The sequence below is a fragment of the Panulirus ornatus genome, chromosome 46, assembly GCF_036320965.1.
Source record: "Panulirus ornatus isolate Po-2019 chromosome 46, ASM3632096v1, whole genome shotgun sequence".
Lineage (NCBI taxonomy): Eukaryota > Metazoa > Arthropoda > Malacostraca > Decapoda > Palinuridae > Panulirus > Panulirus ornatus.
In genome coordinates, this window is record NC_092269.1 from 19,174,916 (window position 1) to 19,189,372 (window position 14,457).

Genomic DNA, 14,457 nt, shown 5'->3' on the forward strand with positions numbered 1-14,457 from the left:
ATGCAGGAGGGTGAAAGGCGGGCAAGGAATAGAGTGAATTGGATCGATGTGGTATACCGGGGTTGACGTGCTGTCAGTGGATTGAATCAGGGCATGTGAAGCGTCTGGGGTAAACCATGGAAAGTTGTGTGGGGCCTGGATGTGGAAAGGGAGCTGTGGTTTCGGGCATTATTGCATGACAGCTGGAGACTGAGTGTGAACGAATGGGGCCTTTGTTATCTTTTCCTAGCGCTACCTCGCACACATGAGGGGGGAGAGGGATGGTATTCCATTTGTAGTGAGGTGGCGATGGAAATGAATAAAGGCAGGCAGTGTTTATATATGTATGAGTCTGTATGTGTATATATATGTGTACATTGAGATGTATAGGTGTGTATGTTTGCGTGTGTGGACGTGTGTGTATATACATGTGTATGGGGGTGGGTTTGGCCATTTCTTTCTTCTGTTTCCTTGCGCTACCTCGCAAATGCGGGAGACAGCGACAAAGCAAAATAATAATAATAATGATAATATATATGTATATATATATATATATATATATATATAAATATATATATATATATATATATATATATATATATATATATATATATATATATATTTTTCTTCTTTTTCATACTACTCGCCATTTCCCACGTTAGCGAGGTAGCGTTAAGAACAGAGGACTGGGCCTTTGAGGGAATATCCTCATCTGGCCCCCTTCTCTGTTGCTTCTTTGGAAAAAATAAAAAAAAAAAAAGAGGGGTGGATTTCCAGCCCCCCGCTCCCTACCCTTTTAGTCGCCTTCTACGACACGCAGGGAATATATGGAAAGTATTCTTTCTCCCCTATCCCCAGGGATAACATATATATATATATATATATATATATATATATATATATATATATATATATATATATATATATATATATATATATATATATATATATATATATGGAAAGAGGGGCAAGTATGAAGTCTGTTGGGGATGAGAGAGCTTGGGAAGTGAGTCAGTTGTTGTTCGCTGATGATACAGCGCTGGTGGCTGATTCATGTGAGAAACTGCAGAAGCTGGTGACTGAGTTTGGTAAAGTGTGTGAAAGAAGAAAGTTAAGAGTAAATGTGAATAAGGGCAAGGTTATTAGGTGCAGTAGGGTTGAGGGTCAAGTCAATTGGGAGGTGAGTTTGAATGGAGAAAAACTGGAGGAAGTGAAGTGTTTTAGATATCTGGGAGTGGATCTGGCAGCGGATGGAACCATGGAAGCGGAAGTGGATCATAGGGTGGGGGAGGGGGCGAAAATTCTGGGAGCCTTGAAGAATGTGTGGAAGTCGAGAACATTATCTCGGAAAGCAAAAATGGGTATGTTTGAAGGAATAGTGGTTCCAACAATGTTGTATGGTTGCGAGGCGTGGGCTATGGATAGAGTTGTTCGCAGGAGGATGGATGTGCTGGAAATGAGATGTTTGAGGACAATGTGTGGTGTGAGGTGGTTTGATCGAGTAAGTAACGTAAGGGTAAGAGAGATGTGTGGAAATAAAAAGAGCGTGGTTGAGAAAGCAGAAGAGGGTGTTTTGAAATGGTTTGGGCACATGGAGAGAATGAGTGAGGAAAGATTGACCAAGAGGATATATGTGTCGGAGGTGGAGGGAACGAGGAGAAGAGGGAGACCAAATTGGAGGTGGAAAGATGGAGTGAAAAAGATTTTGTGTGATCGGGGCCTGAACATGCAGGAGGGTGAAAGGAGGGCAAGGAATAGAGTGAATTGGAGCGATGTGGTATACCGGGGTTGACGTGCTGTCAGTGGATTGAATCAAGGCATGTGAAGCGTCTGGGGTAAACCATGGAAAGCTGTGTAGGTATGTATATTTGCGTGTGTGGACGTATGTATATACATGTGTATGGGGGTGGGTTGGGCCATTTCTTTCGTCTGTTTCCTTGCGCTACCTCGCAAACGCGGGAGACAGCGACAAAGCAAAAAAAAAAAAATATACATATATATATATATATATATATATATATATATATATATATATCTTTTTTTTTTAAACTATTCGCCATTTCCCGCGTTAGCGAGGTAGCGTTAAGAACAGAGGACTGGGCCATTGAGGGAATATCCTCACCTGGCCCCCTTCTCTGTTCCTTCTTTTGGAAAATTAAAAAAAAATTGAGAGGGGAGGATTTCCAGCCCCCCGCTCCCTCCCATTTTAGTCGCCTTCTACGACACGCAGGGAATACGTGGGAAGTATTCTTTCTCCCCTATATATATATATATATATATATATATATATATATATATATATATATATCATCCCTAGGAATGGGGAGAACAAATGCTTCCCACGTTTTCCCTTTTTGTCGTACAAGGCGACAAATTGGGACGGTGCTAGAAAAGCTCCCTTCTTTGTGTTTCAAGCTTTCTAAAACGGCAAACAGAAGAAGGTGTCACGCGGGGAGTGCTCATCCTCCTCGAAGACATACTAGGGTGCTTAAATGTGTGTGGATGTAACCAAGATGACATCAAAGGGGAGATAAGTAGTTTGTTTGAGGAAAGGAACCTGAATGTTTTGGCTCTGAGTGAAACGAAGCTCAAGAGCAAATAGGAGGTGTGGTTTGGGAATGTTTTGGGAGTTAAGTCAAGGCTTGGTGAGAGGATAAGAGCAAGGGAAGGAATAGCACTACTCCTGAAACAGGAGTTGTGGGAGTATGTGATAGATTGTGAAAAAGTATACTATAGATTGATATGGGTAAAACTGAGAGTGAATGGAGAGAGATGGGTGGTTATTGGTGCATTTGCACCTGGGCATAAGAAGAACGATCATGAGAGGCAAGTGTTTTGGAAGCAACTGAGTGAGTGTGTTTGTAGTTTTGGTGCACGAGACTGGGTTATAATGATGGGTGATTTAAATGCAGAGGTGAGTAATGTGGCAGTTGAGGGAATTATTGATGTATATGGGGTGTGTAGTGTTGTAAATGGAAATGGTAAAGAGATTGTAGATTTTTGTGCTGAAAAAAAGACTGATGATTGGGAGTACCTGGTTTAAAAAGAGAGATACACATAAGTGTACGTAGTTAAGTAGGAGAGACGGCTAGAGAGCGTTATTGCATTCCGTGCTAATTGATAGGTTCGTGGAAGAGAGCCTTTTGGATGTTAATGTTCTGAGAGTTGCAGCTGAAGGGATTTTTGATCATTATCTTTTGAAGGCGGTGAAGATTTGTAGAATTTTTCAGAAAACAAGAGAGAATGTTGGGGTGAAGAGTGGTGAGAGTGAGTGAGCTTGGGAAGGCTACTTGTGTGAGGAAGTACCAGAAGAGACTGAGTGCAAAATGGAAGAGGTGAGAGCAAAGGACGTAAAGGGAGTGGGGGAGGATGTATTTAGGGAAGCAGTTTTGGCTTGTGCAAAAGATGATTGTGGCATGAAAAGAGTGGGAGGAGGGCAGATTAGAAAGGGTAGTGAGTGTTGGGATGAGGATTATTGGTGGAAGAGAAGAAAGAGGCATTTGGACGATTTTTGCAGGGAAATGCTGCAAATGACTAGGAGATATATAAAAGAAAGAGATAAGAGGTCAAGAGAAAGGTGCAAGAGGTGATAAAGAGTGCAAATGAGAGTTGGGATGAGAGAGTATCATTAAATTTTAGGGAGAATAAAACGATGTTTTGGAAGGAGGTAAATAAAGTGCGTAAGACAAAAGAACAAATGGGAACATCGGTGAAGAGGGGTAATGGGGAGGTAATAACAAGTAGTGGTGATGTAAGGAGGTGGAGTGAGTATTTTGAAGGTTTGTTGAATATGTTAGATGATAGAGTGGCAGATATAGGGTGTTTTGCTCGAGGTGCTGTGCGAAGTGAGAGAGTTAGGGAGAATGATTTGGTAAACAGAGAAGAGGTAATAAAACCTTTGCTGAAGATGAAAGCTAGCAAGGCAGCAGGTTTGGATGGCATTGCAGTCGAATTTAGCAGAAAGGTGGTGACTGTGTTGTTGACTCGTTGGTAAGAATATTTAATGTATGTATGGCTCATGGTGAACTGCCTGAGGATTGTCGGAATGCTTGCATAGTGCCATGTACAAAGGGAAAGGGGATAAAGGTGAGTGCTCAAATTACAGATGTATAAGTTTGAAGGTGGCTGATTCATGTGAGAAACTGCAGAAGCTGGTGACTGAGTTTGGTAAAGTGTGTGGAAGAAGAAAGTTGAGAGTAAATGTGAATAAGAGCAAGGTTATTAGGTACAGTAGGGGTGAGGGTCAAGTCAATTGGGAGGTGAGTCTGAATGGAGAAAAACTGGAGGAAGTGAAGTGTTTTAGATATCTGGGAGTGGATCTGTCAGCGGATGGAACCATGGAAGCGGAAGTGGATCATAGGGTGGGGGAGGGGGCGAAAATTTTGGGAGCCTTGAAAAATGTGTGGAAGTCGAGAACATTATCTCGGAAAGCAAAAATGGGTATGTTTGAGGGAATAGTGGTTCCAACAATGTTGTATGGTTGCGAGGCGTGGGCTATGGATAGAGATGTGCGCAGGAGGATGGATGTGCTGGAAATGAGATGTTTGAGGACAATGTGTGGTGTGAGGTGGTTTGATCGAGTAAGTAACGTAAGGGTAAGAGAGATGTGTGGAAATAAAAAGAGCGTGGTTGAGAGAGCAGAAGAGGGTGTTTTGAAATGGTTTGGGCACATGGAGAGAATGAGTGAGGAGAGATTGACCAAGAGGATATATGTGTCGGAGGTGGAGGGAACGAGGAGAAGAGGGAGACCAAATTGGAGGTGGAAAGATGGAGTGAAAAAGATTTTGTGTGATCGGGGCCTGAACATGCAGGAGGGTGAAAGGAGGGCAAGAAATAGAGTGAATTGGAGTCATGTGGTATACAGGGGTTGACGTGCTGTCAGTGGATTGAAGCAAGGCATGTGAAGCGTCTGGGGTAAACCATGGAAAGCTGTGTAGGTATGTATATTTGCGTGTGTGGACGTGTGTATGTACATGTGTATGGGGGGGGGGGGGTTGGGCCATTTCTTTCGTCTGTTTCCTTGCGCTACCTCGCAAACGCGGGAGACAGCGACAAAGTATAAAAAAAAAAAAAAGTTTGTTGAGTATTCCTGGGAAATTATATGGGAAGATAGTGATTGAGATTGTGAAGGTTTGTACAGAGCATCAGATTGGGGAAGAGCAGTGTGGTGTCAGAAGTGTTTGCTTTGAAAATTGTATGTGAGAAAGACCTAGAAAAACAAGTGGTTTTGTATGTAGCATTCATGGATCTGAAGAAGGTGTATGATAGAGTTGATAGGGATGCTTTCCTGAAGGTATCAAGAATATATGGTGTGTGAGGCAAGTTGCTAGAAGCAAAGTTTTCATCGAGTATGTAAGGCATATGTACGAGTAAAAAGACAGGAAAGTGATTCGTTCTCAGTGAATGTCGGTTTGCGGCAGGGGTGCCTGATGTCTTCATAGTTGTTTAATTTGTTTATGGATGGGGTTGTTAGGGAGGTGTATGCAAGAGTTGTGGAGAAAGGGGCAAGTATCCAGTCTGTTGTGGATGAGAGGGCTTCGGGAGTGAGTCGGTTGTTTCTCGGTGGTAATACAACGCTGGTGGCTGATTCGGGTGAGAAACTGCAAAAGCTGGTGACTGAGATTGGTAAAGTGTGTGAAAGAAGAGCAAATGTGAATATGAAGAAGGTTATCAGGCACAGTAGGGTTGAGGGACAAGTCAATTGGGAGGTAGGTTTGAATGGAGAAAAACTGGAGGAAGTAAAGTGTTTTAGATATCTGGAAGTGGATCTGGCAGCGGATGGAACCATGGAAGCGACAGTGAGTACAGGTAGGGGGAGGGGGGCGAAAGTTCTGGGAGCGTTGAAAAATGTGTGGAAGGCGAGAACATTATCTCGGAAAGCAAAAATGAGGATGTTTGAAAAAATAGTGTTTCCAACTATGTTATATGGTTCCGAGGCGTGGGCAGCGGATGGAATCATGGAAGCGAGGGTTGTGCGGAAGAGGGTGGATGTGTCTGAAATGAGATGTCTTAGGACAATATGTGGTGTGAGATGATATGATCGAGTAAATAATGAAAGGGTAAGAGAGATAATCAGTAATAAAAAGAGTGTGGTAGAGAGAGCAGAAGAGGGTGTTTTGAAATGGTTTGGTCACATGGAGAGAATGAGTAAGGAAAGACTGACAAAGAGGACATATGCTGCCTTTATTCGTTCCCGTTGCCACCCCGCCACACATGAAATAACACCTCCCACCTCCCCTCCGACGTGCGCGATGTAGCGCTAAGAAAAGACAACAAAGGCCACATTCGTTCACACTTACTCTCTGGCTCTCATGTATAATGCTCTGAAACCACAGCTCCCTTTCCATATCCGGGCCCCACAAAACTTTCAATGATTTATCCCAGACGCTTCACATACCCTGGTTCAATCCACTGAAAGCACGTCGACTGCGGTATACCACATCCTTCCAATTCACTCTATTCCTTACACGTCTTTCACCCTCCTGCATGTTCAGGCCCCGATCTCTCAAAATCTTTTTCACTCGATCCTTCCACCTCAAATTATGCCTCCCACTTCTCGTTCCATCCACCTTTGACACATATATCCTCTTTATCAATCTTTCCTCACTCGTTCACTCCATGTGCCCAGACCCTTTCAATACACCCTCTTCTGCTCTCTCAACCACACTCTTTTTATCACCAAACATCTCTCTATCCCTTTCATTACTTACTCGATCAAACCACCTCGCACCACATATTGTTCTCAAACATCTCATTTCAAACACATCCACCCTCATCCGAACAACCCCATCTATAGGCCACGCCTCGCTTCCATGGTTCCATCCGCTGCCAAATTCACTCCCATATATCTAAAACACTTCATTTCCTCCAGTTTTCCTCCATTCAAATTTACCTTCCGATTTACTTGTCCTTAAACTACTGTACCTAATAACCTTGCTCTTCTTCACATTTACTCTTAAACTTTCTTCGTTCAAGCACTTTACCAAACTCATCCACCAGCTCCTGCAGTTTTGATCGAGGTGTTGTGCGAAGTGAGAGGGTCAGGGGAGAATGATTTGATAAACTGAGAAGAGGTTTAATAAAAGCTTTGCGGAAGATGAAAGCCAGCAAGGCGGCGGGTTTAGATGGTATTGCAGTGGAATGTATTAAAAGGGGGTGACTGTGTTGTTGACTGGTTGGTTAGGATATCTAATGTATGTACGGCTCATGGTGAAGTGCCGAGGATTGTTGGAATGCATGCATATAGCCATGTACAAATGCAAGGGGGATAAAGGTGAGTATTCCTATGAAATTATATGGGAGGATATTGATTTGAGACAGTGAAGGCTTGTACAGAACATCAGATTTGGGAAGAGCAGTGTGGTGTCAGAAGTGGTAAATGATGTGTGGATCATTCGTTTGCTTGAGCATGTATGTGAGAAATACTTGGAAAACAATATGGATTTGTATGTAGCATTTATGGATCTGAAGAAGGCGTATGATAGAGTTGATAAGGATGCTCTTTGAAGGTATCAAGAATGTATGGTGTGTAAGGCAAGTTGTTAGAAGCAGTAAAAATTTTTATCGTGGATGTAAGGCATGTGTACGAGTAGGAAGAGAGGAAAGTGATTGGTTCTCAGTGATCGTCTGTTTGCGGCAGGTGTGCCTGATGTTTTCATGTTGTTTATTTGTTTATGGATGGGTTGTTAGGGAGTGAGTGGAAGAGTTGTGGAGAGAGAGGGGCAAGTATGCAGTCTGTTGTGGATGAGAGGGCTTGGGAGTGAGTCAGGTTGTTGCTCGCGATGATTACAACGCTGGTGGCTGATTCGGGTGAGAAACTGCAGAAGCTGGTGACTAAGTTTCGTAAAGTGTGTGAAAGAATACGAGAGTGAATGTGAATATGAAGAAGGTTATCAGGCACAGTAGGGTTGAGGGACAAGTCAATTGGGAGGTAGGTTTGAATGGAGAAAAACTGGAGGAAGTAAAGTGTTTTAGATATCTGGAAGTGGATCTGGCAGCGGATGGAACCATGGAAGCGACAGTGAGTACAGGTAGGGGGAGGGGGGCGAAAGTTCTGGGAGCGTTGAAAAATGTGTGGAAGGCGAGAACATTATCTCGGAAAGCAAAAATGAGGATGTTTGAAAAAATAGTGTTTCCAACTATGTTATATGGTTCCGAGGCGTGGGCAGCGGATGGAATCATGGAAGCGAGGGTTGTGCGGAAGAGGGTGGATGTGTCTGAAATGAGATGTCTTAGGACAATATGTGGTGTGAGATGATATGATCGAGTAAATAATGAAAGGGTAAGAGAGATAATCAGTAATAAAAAGAGTGTGGTAGAGAGAGCAGAAGAGGGTGTTTTGAAATGGTTTGGTCACATGGAGAGAATGAGTAAGGAAAGACTGACAAAGAGGACATATGCTGCCTTTATTCGTTCCCGTTGCCACCCCGCCACACATGAAATAACACCTCCCACCTCCCCTCCGACGTGCGCGATGTAGCGCTAAGAAAAGACAACAAAGGCCACATTCGTTCACACTTACTCTCTGGCTCTCATGTATAATGCTCTGAAACCACAGCTCCCTTTCCATATCCGGGCCCCACAAAACTTTCAATGATTTATCCCAGACGCTTCACATACCCTGGTTCAATCCACTGAAAGCACGTCGACTGCGGTATACCACATCCTTCCAATTCACTCTATTCCTTACACGTCTTTCACCCTCCTGCATGTTCAGGCCCCGATCTCTCAAAATCTTTTTCACTCGATCCTTCCACCTCAAATTATGCCTCCCACTTCTCGTTCCATCCACCTTTGACACATATATCCTCTTTATCAATCTTTCCTCACTCGTTCACTCCATGTGCCCAGACCCTTTCAATACACCCTCTTCTGCTCTCTCAACCACACTCTTTTTATCACCAAACATCTCTCTATCCCTTTCATTACTTACTCGATCAAACCACCTCGCACCACATATTGTTCTCAAACATCTCATTTCAAACACATCCACCCTCATCCGAACAACCCCATCTATAGGCCACGCCTCGCTTCCATGGTTCCATCCGCTGCCAAATTCACTCCCATATATCTAAAACACTTCATTTCCTCCAGTTTTCCTCCATTCAAATTTACCTTCCGATTTACTTGTCCCTTAAACCTACTGTACCTAATAACCTTGCTCTTCTTCACATTTACTCTTAACTTTCTTCGTTCAAGCACTTTACCAAACTCATCCACCAGCTCCTGCAGTTTTGATCGAGGTGTTGTGCGAAGTGAGAGGGTCAGGGAGAATGATTTGATAAACTGAGAAGAGTTAATAAAAGCTTTGCGGAAGATGAAAGCCAGCAAGGCGGCGGGTTTAGATGGTATTGCAGTGGAATGTATTAAAAAGGGGGTGACTGTGTTGTTGACTGGTTGGTTAGGATATCTAATGTATGTACGGCTCATGGTGAAGTGCCTGAGGATTGTTGGAATGCATGCATATAGCCATGTACAAATGCAAAGGGGATAAAGGTGAGTATTCCTATGAAATTATATGGGAGGATATTGATTGAGACAGTGAAGGCTTGTACAGAACATCAGATTTGGGAAGAGCAGTGTGGTGTCAGAAGTGGTAAATGATGTGTGGATCATTCGTTTGCTTTGAAGAATGTATGTGAGAAATACTTGGAAAACAAATGGATTTGTATGTAGCATTTATGGATCTGAAGAAGGCGTATGATAGAGTTGATAAGGATGCTCTCTTGAAGGTATCAAGAATGTATAGTGTGTAAGGCAAGTTGTTAGAAGCAGTGAAAAATTTTTATCGTGGATGTAAGGCATGTTTACGAGTAGGAAGAGAGGAAAGTGATTGGTTCTCAGTGATCGTCTGTTTGCGGCAGGTGTGCCTGATGTTTTCATGGTTGTTTAATTTGTTTATGGATGGAGTTGTTAGGGACGTGAGTGGAAGAGTTGTGGAGAGAGGGGCAAGTATGCAGTCTGTTGTGGATGAGAGGGCTTGGGAAGTGAGTCAGTTGTTGCTCGCTGATGATACAACGCTGGTGGCTGATTCGGGTGAGAAACTGCAGAAGCTGGTGACTAAGTTTCGTAAAGTGTGTGAAAGAAGATACCTGAGAGTGAATGTGAATATGAGTAAGATTATTACGTACTGTATGGTTAATGGAGGTAGGTTTGAATGGAGAAAAACTGGAGGAAGTGAAGTGTTTTAGATGTATGGGAGTGGAGTTACCAGCGGATGGAATCATGGAAGCGGCAGTGAGTCACAGGTTGAGGGAGAGGGCGAAAGTTCTGGGAGCGTTGAAAAACGTGTAGAAGGCGAGAACATTATCTCAGAAAGCGAAAATGAGTATGTTTGAAAGAATAATGTTTCCAACAATGTCATATGGTTGCGAAGCGTGTTCTATAGATAAGGTTGTGCGGAGGAGGGTGGATGTGTTGGAAATGAGATGTTTGAGGACAATATATGGTGTGAGGTGGTATGATCCAGTAAGTAATGAAAGGGTAAGAGAGATGAGTGGTAATAAAAAGAGTGTGGATGAGAGAGCAGAAGGTGTTTTGAAATGGTTTGGTCACACGGAGAAAATAAGTGAGGAAAGATTGACAAAGAAGATATATGCTGCATTCAATCATATTCGTCGCCACCCCGCCACACATAAAATAACACCCCCTTTCCCCCCGCACGTGCGCGAGGTAGCGCTAAGAAAAGACAACAAAGGCCACATTCGTATACACTCAGTCTCAAGCTCTCATGTATAGTGCACAGAAACCACAGCTCCCTTTCCATATCCGGGCCCCACAAAACTTTCCACGATTTATCCCAGACGCTTCACATCCCCTGGTTCAATCCACTGACAGCAAGTCGACCCCGTTATACCACATCAGTCCAATTCACTCTATTCCTTACACGCCTTTTACCCTCCTATATATTGAGGCCTTGATCTCTCAAAATCTTTTTCACTCCATCCTCTCACCTCAAATCTGGTCGACCACTTCTCCTCGTTCCCTTCACCTTTGACACATATATCCTCTTTTTCAATCCTTCCTCACTCATTCTCTCCACGTGCCCAACTATTTCAATACACCCTCTTCTGCTCTCTGTACCACACTCTTTTTATCACCAAACATCTCTCTAACCCTTTCATTACTTACTCGATCAAACCACCTCGCACCACATATTGTTCTCAAACATCTCATTTCAAACACATCCAACCTCCTCCGAGCAACCCTATCTATAGGCCACGCCTCGCTTCCATGGTTCCATCCGCTGCCAAATTCACTCCCATAAATCTAAAACACTTCACTTCCTCCAGTTTTTCTCCTTTCCAACTTACCTTCCAATTTACTTGTCCCTCAACCCTACTGTACCTAATAACTTTGCTCTTCTTCACATTTACTCTCAGCTTTCTTCTTTCACACACTTTACTAAACTCATCCACCAGCTCCTGCAGTTTTGATCGAGGTGTTGCGCGAAGTGAGAGGGTTAGGGAGAATAATTTGATAAACTGAGAAGAGGAAATAAAAGCTTTGCAGAAGATGAAAGCCAGCAAGGCGGCGGGTTTAGATGGTATTGCTGTGGAATGTATCAAAAAGGTGGTGACTGTGTTGTTGACTGGTTGGTAAGGATATCTAATGTATGTATGGCTCATGGTGAAGTGCCTAAGGAGTGGCGGAATGCATGCATAGTGCCATGTACAAAGGCAAAGGGGATAAAGGTGAGTATCCAAATTACATGGGCATAAATTTGTTGAGTATTCCTAGGAAACTATATGGGAGGATATTGATTGAGACAGTGAAGGCTTGTACAGAACATCAGATTTGGGAAGAGCAGTGTGGTGTCAGAAGTGGTAACTGATGTTTGGATCAGTTGTTTGCTCTGAAGAATGTATGTGAGAAATACTTGGAAAACAAATGGATTTGTATATAGCATTTATGGGTCTGAAGAGGGCGTATGATAGAGTTGATAGGGATGCTCTCTTGAAGGTATCAAGAATATATGGTGTGTGAGGCAAGTTGCTTGAAGCAGTGAAAACTTTTTATCGTGAATGTAAGGCATGTTTACGAGTAGAAGAGAGGAAAGTGATTGGTTCTCAGTGATTGTCTGTTTACGGCAGGTGTGCCTGATGTTTTCATGGTTGTTTAATTTGTTTATGGATGGGGTTGTTAGGGAGGTAAATGGAAGAGTTGTGGAGAGAGGGGCAAGTATGCAGTCTGTTGTGGATGAGAGAGCTTGGGAAGTGAGTCAGTTGTTGCCCCGCTGATGATACAGCGCTGGTGGCTGATTCGGGTGAGAAACTGAAGAAGCTTGTGATTAAGTTTGGTAAAGTGTGTGAAAGAAGAAAGTTAAGGGTAAATGTGAATAAGAGCAAGGTTATTAGGTACAGTAGGGTTGAGGGTCAAGTCAATTGGGAGGTAAGTTTAAATGGAGAAAAACTGGAGGAAGTAAAGTGTTTTAGATATCTGGGAGTGGATCTGGCAGCGGATGGAACCATGGAAGCGGAAGTGAATCATAGGGTGGGGGAGGGGGCGAAAATCCTGGGAGCGTTGAAGAATGTGTGGAAGTCGAGAACATTATCTCGGAAAGCAAAAATGGGTATGTTTGAAGGAATAGTGGTTCCAACAATGTTGTATGGTTGCGAGGCGTTGGCTATGGATAGAGTTGTGCGCAGGAGCGTGGATGTACTGGAAATGAGATGTTTGAGGACAATGTGTGGTGTGAGGTGGTTTGATCGAGTAAGTAATGTAAGGGTAAGAGAGATGTGTGGAAATAAAAAGAGCGTGGTTGAGAGAGCAGAAGAGGGTGTTTTGAAATGGTTTGGGCACATGGAGAGAATGAGTGAGGAAAGATTGACCAAGAGGATATATGTGTCGGAGGTGGAGGGAACGAGGAGAAGTGGGAGACCAAATTGGAGGTGGAAAGATGGAGTGAAAAAGATTTTGAGTGATCGGGGCCTGAACATGCAGGAGGGTGAAAGGCTGGCAAGGAATAGAGTGAATTGGATCGATGTGGTATACCGGGGTTGACGTGCTGTCAGTGGATTGAATCAGGGCATGTGAAGCGTCTGGGGTAAACCATGGAAAGTTGTGTGGGGCCTGGATTTGGAAAGGGAGGTGTGGTTTCGGGCATTATTGCATGACAGCTAGAGACTGAGTGTGAACGAATGGGACCTTTGGTGACTTTTCCTAGCGCTACCTCGCACACATGAGGGGGGAGGGGGATGGTATTCCGTGTGTGGCGAGGTGGCGATGGGAATGAATAAAGGCAGACAGTGTGAATTGTCTGCATGGGTATATATGTATGTGTCTGTGTGTGTATATATATGTGTACATTGAGATGTATAAGTATGTATATTTGCGTGTGTGGACGTGTGTATATACATGTGTATGGGGGTGGGTTGGGCCATGTCTTTCTTCTGTTTCCTTGCGCTACCTCGCAAATGCGGGAGACAGCGACAAAGCAAAATAAAATAAAATATATATATATATATATATATATATATATATATATATATATATATATATGCAAATGAGTGGAAGAGGTATAAAAGAAAGAGGCAGGAGGTCAAGAGAAGGGTGCAAGAGGTGAAAAAGAGGTTAAATGAGAGTTGGGGTGAGAGAGTATCATTAGATTTTAGGGAGAATAAAAAGATGTTTTGGAAGGAGGTAAATAAAGTGCGTATGACAAGGGAGCAAATGGGAACTTCAGTGAAGGGGGCTAATGGGGAGGTGATAACAAGTAGTGGTTATGTGAGAAGGAGATGGAGTGAGTATTTTGAAAGTTTGTTGAATGTGTTTGATGATATAGTGGCAGATATAGGGTGTTTTGGTCGAGGTGGTGTGCAAAGTGAGAGGGTTAGGGAAAATGATTTGGTAAATTCATCTCCCTAACAACCCCATCCATAAACAAATTAAACAACCATGGAGACATCACACACCCCTGTCGCAAACCTACATTCACTGAGAACCAATCACTTTCCTCTCTTCCTACACGTACACATGCCTTACATCCTCGATAAAAACTTTTCACTGCTTCTAACAACTTGCCTCCCACACCATATATTCTTAATACCTTCCACAGAGCATCTCTATCAACTCTATCATATGCCTTCTCCAGATCCATAAATGCTACATATAAATCCATTTGCCTTTCTAAGTATTTCTCACATACATTCTTCAAAGCAAACACCTGATCCACACATCCTCTACCACTTCTTAAACCACACTGCTCTTCCCCAATCTGATGCTCTGTACATGCCTTCACCCACTCAATCAATACCCTCCCATATAATTTACCAGGAACACTCAACAAACTTATACCTCTGTAATTTGAGCACTCACCTTTGTCCCCTTTGCCTTTGTACAATAACTCACCATGAGTCATACATACATTAGATAACCTTACCGACCAGTCAACAATACAGTCACCCCCTTTTTTAATAAAGTCCACTGCAATACCATCCAACCCCGCTGCCTTGCCGGCTTTCATCTCCCGCAAAGCTT